The sequence below is a fragment of the Schistocerca cancellata genome, chromosome 8 (genome assembly GCF_023864275.1).
Source record: "Schistocerca cancellata isolate TAMUIC-IGC-003103 chromosome 8, iqSchCanc2.1, whole genome shotgun sequence".
NCBI classification, from domain to species: domain Eukaryota; kingdom Metazoa; phylum Arthropoda; class Insecta; order Orthoptera; family Acrididae; genus Schistocerca; species Schistocerca cancellata.
In genome coordinates this window covers 361,054,785-361,067,871 of record NC_064633.1, presented here as the reverse complement: position 1 = coordinate 361,067,871, position 13,087 = coordinate 361,054,785, and positions in this window count along the sequence as shown.

Below are 13,087 nucleotides of genomic sequence, written 5' to 3'. Positions count from 1 at the left end.
CTGAACATTTGTTTGAAACCTCCACCCAGATCTCTAAGAGCTCTCGCTTGACATGACTGAAGTCTCAAATAGCGGTGGTTTTTAGACAGTGGAAAACACGCGACATGGCGTGTAACTAGGAGTTGTCCTTGAAGTAGCCGATTTATGACAGTTCGTTGTGTCACTGTGGTGCGAACTGCTTCTCAAATTGGTGCTGCAGATGCAGTGAGATGCGCCAGAGCAGTGCGCCAAACACAATGGTATTCCCTCACGGTGGTGGCACGTAGCCGTCTGGAGCCCGATGTTCTTGCGATCGTACATTCTCGTGATCACCACCACCAGCAATAGTGTACAATGAATGTAGTCTGCTGAATCATGGCGGGGGTTCTCTAAATATATTATCAAAGAAATTTCCCTGAATTCATCGGAGACCTTTCGATACTTTAGACAGTACGTTTCTCATTCAGTTTTCATGTGTACGAGTGGTTCTTCAGTAACGTATAATACACTGCTGTACATTAAAATTGCAAAACCAAGAAAGATATCATACAACGAAATTTTACTTATTTTGCATGCACAGTCTATTAGGAAGGATATATGATTCAATTTGTAGATGATTTCGGAATATAAAAGGAGTGTAAGTTAGTATAAAGATCAACAACGGCTCTAGACAGAGGTGAGAAAAGTCGTGGCATAGTGATATGCACATATACAGATGGTTATATTATCGCGCACACAAGGTATAAAAGGGCAATGCATTTTTGGAGCTGCCAGACAATACCAAATGTCAGGTATTATTATTTAAAGGGTTAGAACCTTCCCTTTTTACCTCTCACCACTGACAAAGCAGTGTCCGACTGCTGAGGGCAGCGGCGTTTGTGTAGAGTTGTCAGTGCAAACAGAGAAGCAACACTGTGTGAAATAATCGCAGAAATCAAAGTGGGAAGTACGACGAACTTAACCGTTACTATAGGGCAGCGAAATTTGGCGTTAATGGGCTACGGCAGCGGACGACCGACTCGAATGCGTTTACTAACGGCACGACATCACGTGCAGCGCCTCTACTGGGTTCGTGACCATATGGGTTGGACCCTAGACGACTCGATAACCGTGGCCTGGTCACTGAGTCCCGATTTCAGTTATTAAGAGCTCATGGTAATGTTAGAGCGTGGCGCAGATCCCACGAAGCCATAGAACCAAGTTGTCCTCTAGGCACTGTGCAAGTTGGTGGTGTGTCCATAAAGGTGTGAGCTGCGTTTACATGGAATGGACTAGGATTGTGGTCCAACTGAATAGATAATTGCCTGGAGATGGTTATGTTCAGCTATCTGGGGCCATTTATAGCCAATGATGGACCTCATGTTCCCAAACAATAATGTCGTGTCACCAGACTACAACTGTTCGCAATTGAAGAACAATCTGGACAATTCGAGCGAATGATTTGGTCACTTAGATCGCCCGACAAGAACCCCATTGAACATTTATGGTACATAATCGAGAGGTCAGCTAGTGCACAACATACAGCACTGGCTACACCTTCGCAATTTTGGGCGGCTATAGAAGCAGCATGGCTCAATATTTCCGCAGAGGTCTTCCTACGATTTGTTGGGTCCATGCCACGTCCAGTTGCTGCAATACGCCGAGAAAATGGAAGTCCGACACCATATTAGGAGTTACGTCATTACTTTTGTCACCTCAGTGTAATCTGGCTGGGCGACGAGTCGAACAGAGCTTAGATGAAAGGTTCGAGTACGACATGCCGTGCTGCTTTAATTCTGTGCTATTCCTCAATTATACTAATGCTTTATGCCATTAAACAGTCACAGTGCTTGGCGAGAGACGGCGTGCCAGTGTCTCGTCAACCTATGACCAAGTGTTTTCAATTGGTAAGATATCAGGATAAAGTGATGTGCAGGGCAGCAGTCGAATACCCTTTCTATCGAGGTAGGTAGGTCAGGACAGCAGTGGAAGCTTGCTATATCGTGTTAGACAACGTCACGCAACGTTCGAAAATGGACATGGTCTACGACCCCAACATGTAAGAAATGTAACGGTTCCCGTCCAAATTATGGGCTATGTGGACCAGAGGTAATCGTGTTGTGTAACCAGTGGCACTACCACACCATCACACCAGGTGCTGGCGCCGTATGACAATGACGAAAATAGTCTGGCAAAGTTCGTTTTCCTGCGACTCTACACACATGGCTATGTCCATCGTGGTTCTGTCTGCTGAACCGGGACTTGTCTGAGTGCCACTCCTGTGCCCGCCGTTATCGTTAGGTAGAACACTGTCAACGAACCTCTCTCTGCTGCCGTTCCAAAGAAAGCCACAACAAAGTCCTTCGTTATCCAGTTGTAATCTAAGATAAATGTTTCCTTGTTGACATTGGTCTTGTTGCAGTTGAGCCCATTTCGTCACTCAAGGTACGTGCGTGGCTGTTGGTTCCTGCACACAAAGAATATGTCTGTCCCCTTGGGCGCTAGTCGCGCGAGGTCCCTGAGATCTGAGGATGCCCCCACCCCATATTCGCAAGAGAGTCAATGATTCCTGACTAATGAGAGCTGTAATATCGTCGAACACAAACCACAGTCTCGACAGGCCACGATCCTCTCGTTCTCGTGCTCTGACACTTTCATGAGGCATCTCCTTGCAAACGCAGTTCTTTCTTGTATACCCGTGGTCAAGGGGTGATGGATTTGACAAGTAATCGCAACGCCCTGGATCAAGGATTCGAACTTCGCTGCTGTTTAAATTTCGAATAAGAATCGTCAGCAATGGTGGTCGAAGACTTCTGGCATAAGAAGTCACCCTCGCTTTGCCTACGGCTTTGTCAAGGAGTGCCAAAGAGGACTGAAAGGACGAACGTTGAGGGCACGCTCTTGCCATTGGGATGGGAAGCTATCCTTGAAAGGTGGAAGAGCAGCATTGATCAACGGCATGAGGATGCAGAAGGCAATGGAAACCTCTCCATCAAAGAGACTTGATGTGTATCACAGAACAAGTGGACTGTAAGTGAAAAAGTGTCATCCATCCCTTGTCAAAAATACAGACATAGTGGGGATAAATGAAGTGTAATGGAAAGAAGACAAAGATTTCTTTTCAGATGAGTATTGGGTAGTGTCAAGAACAGCAGAATATGGTATAACGGAAGAAGGTTTCTTTATGAATAGGAAGGTAGAGCAGAGAGTAAGTTACTGTGAAAAATTTCTTGAAAGGGTTGTTCTCATCAGAATCGACAAATGGTTCAAATGGCTCTGAGCACTATGGGACTTAACATCTATGGTCATCAGTCCCCTAGAACTTAGAACTACTTAAACCTAACTAACTTAAGGACATCACACAACACCCAGTCATCACGAGGCAGAGAAAATCCTTGACCCCGCCGGGAATCGAACCCGGGAAGCGAGAACGCTACCCAGAATCGACAGCAAACTAACACCGGCAACAATACTTTGTAGTTCAGGTATAGACGCCGATGTCGCAGATCGAAGAGGAAGAGACAGAGGAAGTATACGAGGATACTGACCGTGTAATTCAGTACGTAAAGGGAGATGAAAATCTATTAGTCATGGGGAATTGGAATGCTGTCGTAGGATATGGAGTAGAACAAACGGTTACATGTGAATATGGACTTGGTTCAGTAATAAGACAAAGACTATTTGCGTTCCGAAATTAATTTCAGCTAGTAATAGCTAATACGTTGTCCAAGAATCACAATAGGAGGAGAGGTACTTGGAAAAGGCCTGGAGATACGGGAAGATTCCAGTTAGATTACGTCATGGTCAGACAGAGATTCCGAAATTAGATACTGGATTGTCAGGCGTACCCAGTAGCAGGTATACACTTAGATCACAATTTAGTAATGATGAAGAGTAGGCTGAAATTTAAGAGATTAGTCAGGAAGAATCCATGCGCAAAAAAGAAGTATACGAAAACAGCGAGGAATAAAGGCATACGCTTGAAGTTCTCTGAGGCTATTACTGCGGTAATGAGTAAGTCATTCATTATGTAGCTTAGTGGAAGAGAAATGAATACCTCTAAAAAGGGCAATCACAGAAGTTGAAAAACATATGTAAAAGGAATGTAAAGACGAGAAAATCATGTGTGACAAAAGAAATACTTCAGTTAATCGACGAAAGAAGGAAGAGAAATACACGTTACTGAAGAATGAAATAAATAGCAAGTGAAGGGAAGCTAAGGGGAAATGGCTGTATGACTAATGTGAAGAAATTGAGAAAACATGTTGTCGGAAGGACTGGCTCAGCATACAGGAAAATCAAAACAACCTTCGGTGAAATTAAAAGGAACGGCGGTAATATTAAGAATGCAATGGGAATTCCACTGTAAAATTCAGAGGAAAAAGAGGGTAGGTGGAAAACGTACAAAATGATTCAAATGGCTGTAAGCACTATGAGACTTAACATCGGAGGTCATCAGTCCCATAGACTTAGAACAACTTAAACCTAACTAACCAAAGGACATCACACACATCCATGCCCGAGGCAGGATTCGAACCTGCGACCTAGTAGCAGCGCGGTTCCGGACTGAAGCGCCTAGAGCCGCTCGACCACAATACATTTAAGGCCTGGGGAACTTGTCTTATGACGCGACAGAAAAAGAAACAGGAGTCGACAGGGAAGAGATAGGGGATTCAGTGTTAGAATCAGAATTTAAAAGAGCTTTGGACTACTTAAGGGAAAAAAAAAACGCAGAATGTATGGCTAACTTCCCATCGGAATTTCTAAAATCATTGGGGAAAGTGGCAACGAAACGAATACTCGGTGTGTAGAGTGTATGAGACTGTGTGTAGAGTGTATGAGACTTTCGGTAAAACATCATCCAAAGAATTCTGAAGATAGCAAGAGCCGTCAAGTCGAGATTTATGCCACCATCAGCCTAACAATTTCATTCATCCAAGTTGCTGAGAAGAATAATATACAGGAGAATGGAAAACAAAGCTGAGGATCTCTTAGATGGTGATCTGTTTGGCTTTAGGAAAGATAAAGACACCAGAGAGGCAGTTCTGACGTTGTGGGTAATAATGGAAGAAAGACTGAAGACAAATGAAAACATGTTCATAGGATTTGTCGACCGGTAAAAAGCGTTCGAGAATGTAAAAATAGTGTAAGATGTTCGAAATTCTAATAAAAATAATTCTAAGCTGTAGGGGAAGACGGGTAATTTACAGAATGTAGATGAAACAAGAGGGAACAGTCAGACTGAAACTGTGAAACCCAACTCTTTCACTGCCCGCTCTTTACTATTACGTTCTCTGCTATTTCTAACGACCTACAGAACGCATGAAACAAATGAGGACACAACCCTCTCGTGCGGTAGCGTTCTCGCTTCGCACGCCCGGGTTCCCGTGTTCGATTCCCGGCGGGGTCAGAGATTTTCTCTGCCTCGTGATGGCTGGGTGTTGTGTGCTGTCCTTAGGTTAGTTAGGTTTAAGTAGTTCTAAGTTCTAGGGGACTGATGACCATCGATGTTGAGTCCCATAGTTCTCAGAGCCATTTGAACCATTTTGAACACAACCCTTTGTCGCTATCCATGGACACAGCACGCAGTAAACATTTGTTAGTGTTATTACTGTAAATCGTATTCATAGTTCGGAGGGCATCCATTAGTTATAATGAAAGCAGTTTGTGTGCTCTGATCAGTTTGTGAATGGCAATGGACTGGTCGGATAGGTACAATAAGTTGGCCACCTCGCTCCCGAGATCTTAATCCTTTGGAGTTTTGATTGTCGACACGTGAGATCTTTGGTATATGCAACCCCCATTAATGATATTAATGATGTACAAACACTACAGAAACGAGTCATCAATGTCTCCCAGCGCATCCGTGGCGAATCTGGAGTTTATCAGTGTGACGTGTTTTCCTTAGACGTCGTACAGAAGCACGCCTTGCTGTGAATGGACGTGATACTGAGCAAATCATCCAGCTGTAGCTCACAAGTGAAGGTCGTATTTAACAGCAAAAGATTACATTAGAAGCTCTGCAGTTTCACAGTAGGAGGACAATGTGTTTACGTAAGTTTACTGCATTGTGTAAGTTGTTCATAATAGTAAAGAGCTTGCAGTAGACGAGATGTGTTTCACAGTAGCGAAGATAAACACGTGCTCACAGTTCTTCAGTTATACATTGTAGAGGCCATTTACACAGGATTTTTTAATTGCATTCGTCATTATCATCATCATCATCATTATCGTCATCGTTGTCGTCATCACTCCAAGGGATTAACTAATTGTCTATTCCGTCTTCAAAGATTATATTTTCTTATTGTTTTGATCCATACCACCCCCTCTCAAAATATTTAACACCCTGTACACAAATTTTATTACTACTTAAAACAAATAGTATTGCTAATTTCTTCTGTATACGGCGTACACGACATTGCGATGAAGTAGTTTCCACATGCTGTTCATATTCGTGGAGGTGAACACACAATTTTCAAAGAACGTTGCAAATTGAATGGACATTCTTTAAGTCTAAATATTTCTATCGCTCTCTCTTAGGGTCGACGTTTATAATCCACGTAGTACCACAACGCATTTAGAGCCTCATTTTACACAGCGTTTTTCGTACAATTCTTAACCTGTAAGTACGTGCAGGTGATCAGTGAGACCACTAACGACAAACAGTTGTAGGGTATCACGGACCAGCCGCGTCCACTGGTGTCAGGTTATTGTTAGCTCTACTTAGCTTATTTCCATGTACCCATATGCATTATGGGGTATGTTTAATGTTAGAAAGACGTTCTATTGCTTGATACCTTATTTTAGTGTCTTGTAAGTATTGTAACAAATAGAAGAAGAGAGATTTAGATACCACTATTTTCGACACAAATAAGGAAGAACAACTGAGAAGTAGAGAATTCTTGAGGCAAGTTCCTTTTGCGTTTCTGTGAGACCATCTTCTGCAAAGGGCAACGTCAAAAACTACCAGTGGGGTGTTTTTTGACGTGAAAAGCTCTAAAGTGGAATACGAGCTCACAAGTACCGTGTGCGGACTACAAAAGCAAAAACAGAGAAACACTGCATGTTTGTAAAAACGACAAGAATTACTTTTACCTTGAACATTGTATTATTGTGATCCAAGACCTTTTCAGCAAAATATCCCACTGAATACGAGTATTATTGCAGTAGCAACTCATTTTTATATATCTCCATTTTGAGCAAATGCTTTTGACCAATATATATATATTTTTAAAAAAATTAAGTAGACATATTAAAATGATTAGTAATGACACTCCATCATTCACTAATACTTCCCTCAAAATATACAGGGTGTTTCAAAAAGGACTTAACAACTTTGAAAATTCATATAAATTAATTCATAGTACCTACAGAGGTGATTGTAGTGTCAATTTGTAAGGAAATACGTTAAGTTTTGTCTCGTGTAGTTTTCTAGTGCCGAATCATATCGTAAGGAGCGCTAGCGGCAGTTGCGTTAAAGATGGCCGCCTTCACTAGACCCTAGCGTACTAGCTGTGTGTTTTAGTTTGAAGAAACGAAATCGGCGACAACAGTTCAGCGTAATTTTTGTACCAAGTGCCGTAAAGATCCTCCTAGTAGGCCTACAGTTTGTGAGTGGCATAAATGTTTTGTAGAAACAGGATGCCCGGTAAGACACGGGAAATCATCAGGTCGTCCAAGCACATCTGACGACGTCGTTGAGCGAATAAGACAACTTTTGGAAATAGCCCTACGAAATCGACACGGCATGCACCCCGCAAACTTCATGCAAGATGGTACACCATCCCACTACGTGGTTGACGTTCGATGTTTCCTCAGTGATCGCTTTCCAGGTCAATGGATTGGCCAATTGCGTGGCCCACACGTTCCCCAGACCTGAAACCACTCGATTTTTTATTTTATGGGGATTCATCGAGGTAGTTGTGTTTGTATCTCCTGTGCTGGCTTCTCTACCTGACCTTAGAGCAAGAATTTACACCGCCACTGAGTAAGTTGCACCTGCAGTGCTACAACGAGTTTGGGAAGAAAATGACTTCCAATAGGATGTGCAGGATAACGAACGGAAACCGCATACAACATCTTTAGTTCAAGGTAAAAAAAACCTTGATGTGTTTCTCTACAAAATACCACTAAACCCAGCTCTGTGTCTTCTTTCAATAAATTTATATGAATCTTTAAAGTCCATGACCATGCAACAAGAGATAGACTCAACTTACATTTACCAAGAAAAAATGAACATAAAACTCAACACAGCATTTTCTACAAAGGAATAAATCTATACTACAAATTACCAAAAGAGTATAAAGAAATTGCCAAAATATACTTATTTAAAAAATGCAACTAAAAAGTACCTGTTATGCAATACCTTTTATACATTGAAGGATTACTTAGCTAAAATAGAGGAGGGGTTTGATAAAAAATGTTATACAAATAAATAATAATAATAATGATTATAAAATATCCAACATTCCACATGACACCTTCCCTTTATGTGTTTTCCTTTTTTTCCTTTCTAGAAATACTTACCCCCAAGATATGCATAGCACAATACTAACACGTCTTCCTCTTTCTGAGCTCAACATTTCACTCATTATGGAGGGATGCTGACTCAGTTTTTCAGGATAGCAAATGGGAAGCTGCGGTACAGAAAATGGCCCAGAGATCACCAGTATATACACTCCTGGAAATGGAAAAAAGAACACATTGACACCGGTGTGTCAGACCCACCATACTTGCTCCGGACACTGCGAGAGGGCTGTACAAGCAATGATCACACGCACGGCACAGCGGACACACCAGGAACCGCGGTGTTGGCCGTCGAATGGCGCTAGCTGCGCAGCATTTGTGCACCGCCGCCGTCAGTGTCAGCCAGTTTGCCGTGGCATACGGAGCTCCATCGCAGTCTTTAACACTGGTAGAATGCCGCGACAGCGTGGACGTGAACCGTATGTGCAGTTGACGGACTTTGAGCGAGGGCGTATAGTGGGCATGCGGGAGGCCGGGTGGACGTACCGCCGAATTGCTCAACACGTGGGGCGTCAGGTCTCCACAGTACATCGATGTTGTCGCCAGTGGTCGGCGGAAGGTGCACGTGCCCGTCGACCTGGGACCGGACCGCAGCGACGCACGGATGCACGCCAAGACCGTAGGATCCTACGCAGTGCCGTAGGGGACCGCACCGCCACTTCCCAGCAAATTAGGGACACTGTTGCTCCTGGGGTATCGGTGAGGACCATTCGCAACCGTCTCCATGAAGCTGGGCTACGGTCCCGCACACCGTTAGGCCGTCTTCCGCTCACGCCCCAACATCGTGCAGCCCGCCTCCAGTGGTGTCGCGACAGGCGTGAATGGAGGGACGAATGGAGACGTGTCGTCTTCAGCCATGAGAGTCGCTTCTGCCTTGGTGCCAATGATGGTCGTATGCGTGTTTGGCGCCGTGCAGGTGAGCGCCACAATCAGGACTGCATACGACCGAGGCACACAGGGCCAACACCCGGCATCATGGTGTGGGGAGCGATCTCCTACACTGGCCGTACACCACTGGTGATCGTCGAGGGGACACTGAATAGTGCACGGTACATCCAAACCGTCATCGAACCCATCGTTCTACCATTCCTAGACCGGCAAGGGAACTTGCTGTTCCAACAGGACAATGCACGTCCGCATGTATCCCGTGCCACCCAACGTGCTCTAGAAGGTGTAAGTCAACTACCCTGGCCAGCAAGATCTCCGGATCTGTCCCCCATTGAGCATGTTTGGGACTGGATGAAGCGTCGTCTCACGCGGTCTGCACGTCCAGCACGAACGCTGGTCCAACTGAGGCGCCAGGTGGAAATGGCATGGCAAGCCGTTCCACAGGACTACATCCAGCATCTCTACGATCGTCTCCATTGGAGAATAGCAGCCTGCATTGCTGCGAAAGGTGGATATACACTGTACTAGTGCCGACATTGTGCATGCTCTGTTGCCTATGTCTATGTGCCTGTGGTTCTGTCAGTGTGATCATGTGATGTATCTGACCCCAGGAATGTGTCAATAAAGTTTCCCCTTCCTGGGACAATGAATTCACGGTGTTCTTATTTCAATTTCCAGGAATATATATATATATATATATATATATATATATATATATATATAATGTGCGATTGGACCCATACGGATCACGCAAAGCTTTTCCGATTCAATTTTTTAATTCTCCAAACTTCTCTCATTCTTTCCCCATGAATTCTCTTTCTCTCCTCTGTCCATTTTGTCCCCTGTCTCTTGCAAACTTCATTCTCGGGTTGTACTTTCCAACTACTGATTTTTTGCCTGTATACATTTCTGTTTATAACTTCTGAAGAATTTATTTGTGCATTTGGTAGATCTGTTTTGGTTTCTTGTATCCAGGGTATGGTTTTCAATTTTTCAATGTATATTGGGACTCTGTGGATATGACCATAAAATTTTAGTCTTCTTTTCCGGATGTCTGCGGCGAGGTTAGATAATTTTTCTGTAGTTTTCCGAGACTGTAACCTGTATCCATCTTCCGTTCTTTTTGGGCCAAGAATCTTTCTGATTATTTTGCGTTCCTCTTTCAGGATGCCTTCCAGGTCGCCTTTTCTATGGAGTGTGAGTGTTTCGCTGGCATATAGTGCTTCGGGCTTGATTACTGTATTGTAGTGTCGTATTTTTGAGTGAATGGAGAGACACTTTTTATTGTAGATGTTGTGGGTTTTCCAGTATGCTTTTTTCAGTTTTTGCAGTCGAACTTCTTGTGCAGTTCTCTCTCCCCCTGTGGGTTCTAGGACCTCGCCTAAGTATTTAAAGAACGGAACTCTCTCAATTTGTCCGTATTTTGTAGTCAGTTTTTGAGTTTCAAATTTTGAGCAGATGAATTTGGTTTTTTGGAAGGAAATTTGTAGCCCAACTTTTTCGGCGCATTCTTTGAGAATGTCTATCTGTTTAATTGCTGTGGTCTCGTTTTCTGCTAGAATGGCCACGTCATCTGCAAATGCCAAGCATGAAATTTTAATACCATCTTTAGATCTTCCTAGTTGTATAGGCTTCCAGTAATTTTGATTCTTCAGTTCTTTTTCCCATTCTCGGATGACTTTGTCTAAGACAAGGTTGAAGAGGAGTGGAGACAAGCCGTCACCTTGTCTGACGCCGGTTTTGATCAGGAAGGGCTCTGATATTTCACCCAGGAATTTTATCTTAGAAGTTGTGTTTGTGAGCGTTTCTTTGATAAGGTTTAGGGTTTTCGGATCGAGTCCTAGCTCCTCAAGGATAATAAAGAGAGATTGCTTATCGACTGAATCATAAGCCTTTGCGAAATCAACAAAGGAACAAATGATCGGGCTGTTTCTGACTGCTTTGTATTTTAGTGTTGTCTTCAAATTGAAAATTTGTTCTGCATAGGATCGGTGAGGGCGAAAGCCAGCTTGGTATTCACCAATACTGTGTTCGAGTTGTTCTTGTGTTCGTTGAAGAAGACAAGCTGAGAGGATTTTAGAAGTGACTTGGAGAAGGGAGATTCCTCGATAGTTGTTTATATCTGCCATGTCTCCCTTTTTATGCAGTGGATGAATTAGGGCGCATTTCCAATCTTCTGGTAGTTTTTCTGTCTGCCAAATGTCTGTGATGATTTGAGTGAGTTCTTTGAGGGAATTTGGTCCAAGATTTTTAAGTAGTTCTGCAGTGATATTATCTTCTCCGGATGCCTTGTTGTTTTTCAGTCTATGAATATGTCTTTGGATCTCCTCTAGTGTAGGTGGTGGGGATTCTGGATTTGTGTAGATAGCAGTTTCTTGAGGGAATCTTGAAGAAGGTTCAGGGCAATTGAGGAGTCCGGAAAAGTATCTTGCCAGCTCCTCACAATTTTCCCGATTTGTGAGCGCTAGTTTTCCATCTGGTTTTCTGAAACATAGATTTCGTGAGCCGTATCCATTGATTCTCCCAGCAAAGGTCTTATAGAAGTCTCGTACATTATAGTTACGGAAATTTTCTTCAATAGACTCACACTGTTCCTTGAGGTACTTCCTCTTGACTTGTCTGATTGTTTTTGCCACTTGTCTTCTGGTGTTGTGGAAGTGATCTAGATTTTCTGGGGATTTTTTACTGTTATACTTCAGAAAGGCTTTCTTTCTTTCTTCCAGCGCTTTTTCACATCCAGAGTCCCACCAGGGGTGTTTAGTGTTCTTTTTCAATGGGATCAGTCCTTTTACCTTCTTTGTAATTTTTGTTCGAAATTTTTCCCAAGAGTCAGCTGGTTCCTTTTCCCACTCCTCCTTCAGATTGGTTTCTTTGATTGTTCGTGTGTCAAATTTCATCATGTGTGTTTTCTTCGGATAGAATTTTTTTGGGGTGAATTTCACTTTAATGCGTGTTAAGTAGTGGTCTGAGTCAATGTTCGCCCCTCTGCGGACTTGGACATCATGGATCTCTTTCTGTACGAAATAGGAGATGGCAATGTGGTCAATCTGATATTCGCCGATCTCTTGTATGGGGGACCTCCAGGTCTTTTGTTTTCTAGGTTTTTTTCTCAAAGATGTAGACATTATTTTTAGATTATTTTGTTGGCATAGTTCAATAAATCTCAGTCCGTTTCTGTTGGTGAATCTGTGTGCTGGATATTTTCCTACAGTTTTTTGGTGTTCTTTCTCTCTGACAATTTGTGCATTGAAATCTCCCATTAAGATTTGGATATCATCCCGGGGAATTTTGGCCATGACATCTTCAAGTTTAGTCCAGAATTTTTCAGTTTGTAGTTGGCGTTTTTTGTTGTCTATGTTTGTGGGTGCATGAACATTTATCAATGTGTATTTCTTGTTGGCGCACTGGATACGCATGGTCATGAGGCGATTATTTATGGAAGAGACCTCTCTAATTGAGCCTAATATATTTCTGTGCACCGCAAATGCCATGCCCAGGAGTGGCGTACCATTGGCAATTCGTTTGTCAGTCTTGCTCTTGAAGATGCGATAGTTTCCATAGTCTATTGTATTTTCATCCGTGAATCTAGTTTCTTGTAACGCTAAGATCTTAATTTTTTGTTGGTCTAGCTCTGTTACTAAGTTGTGTAATTTTCCAGGTTGAATTAGGGTCTGAATGTTAAGGGTACCAATGTACATGGGAACCTTGGGACGAA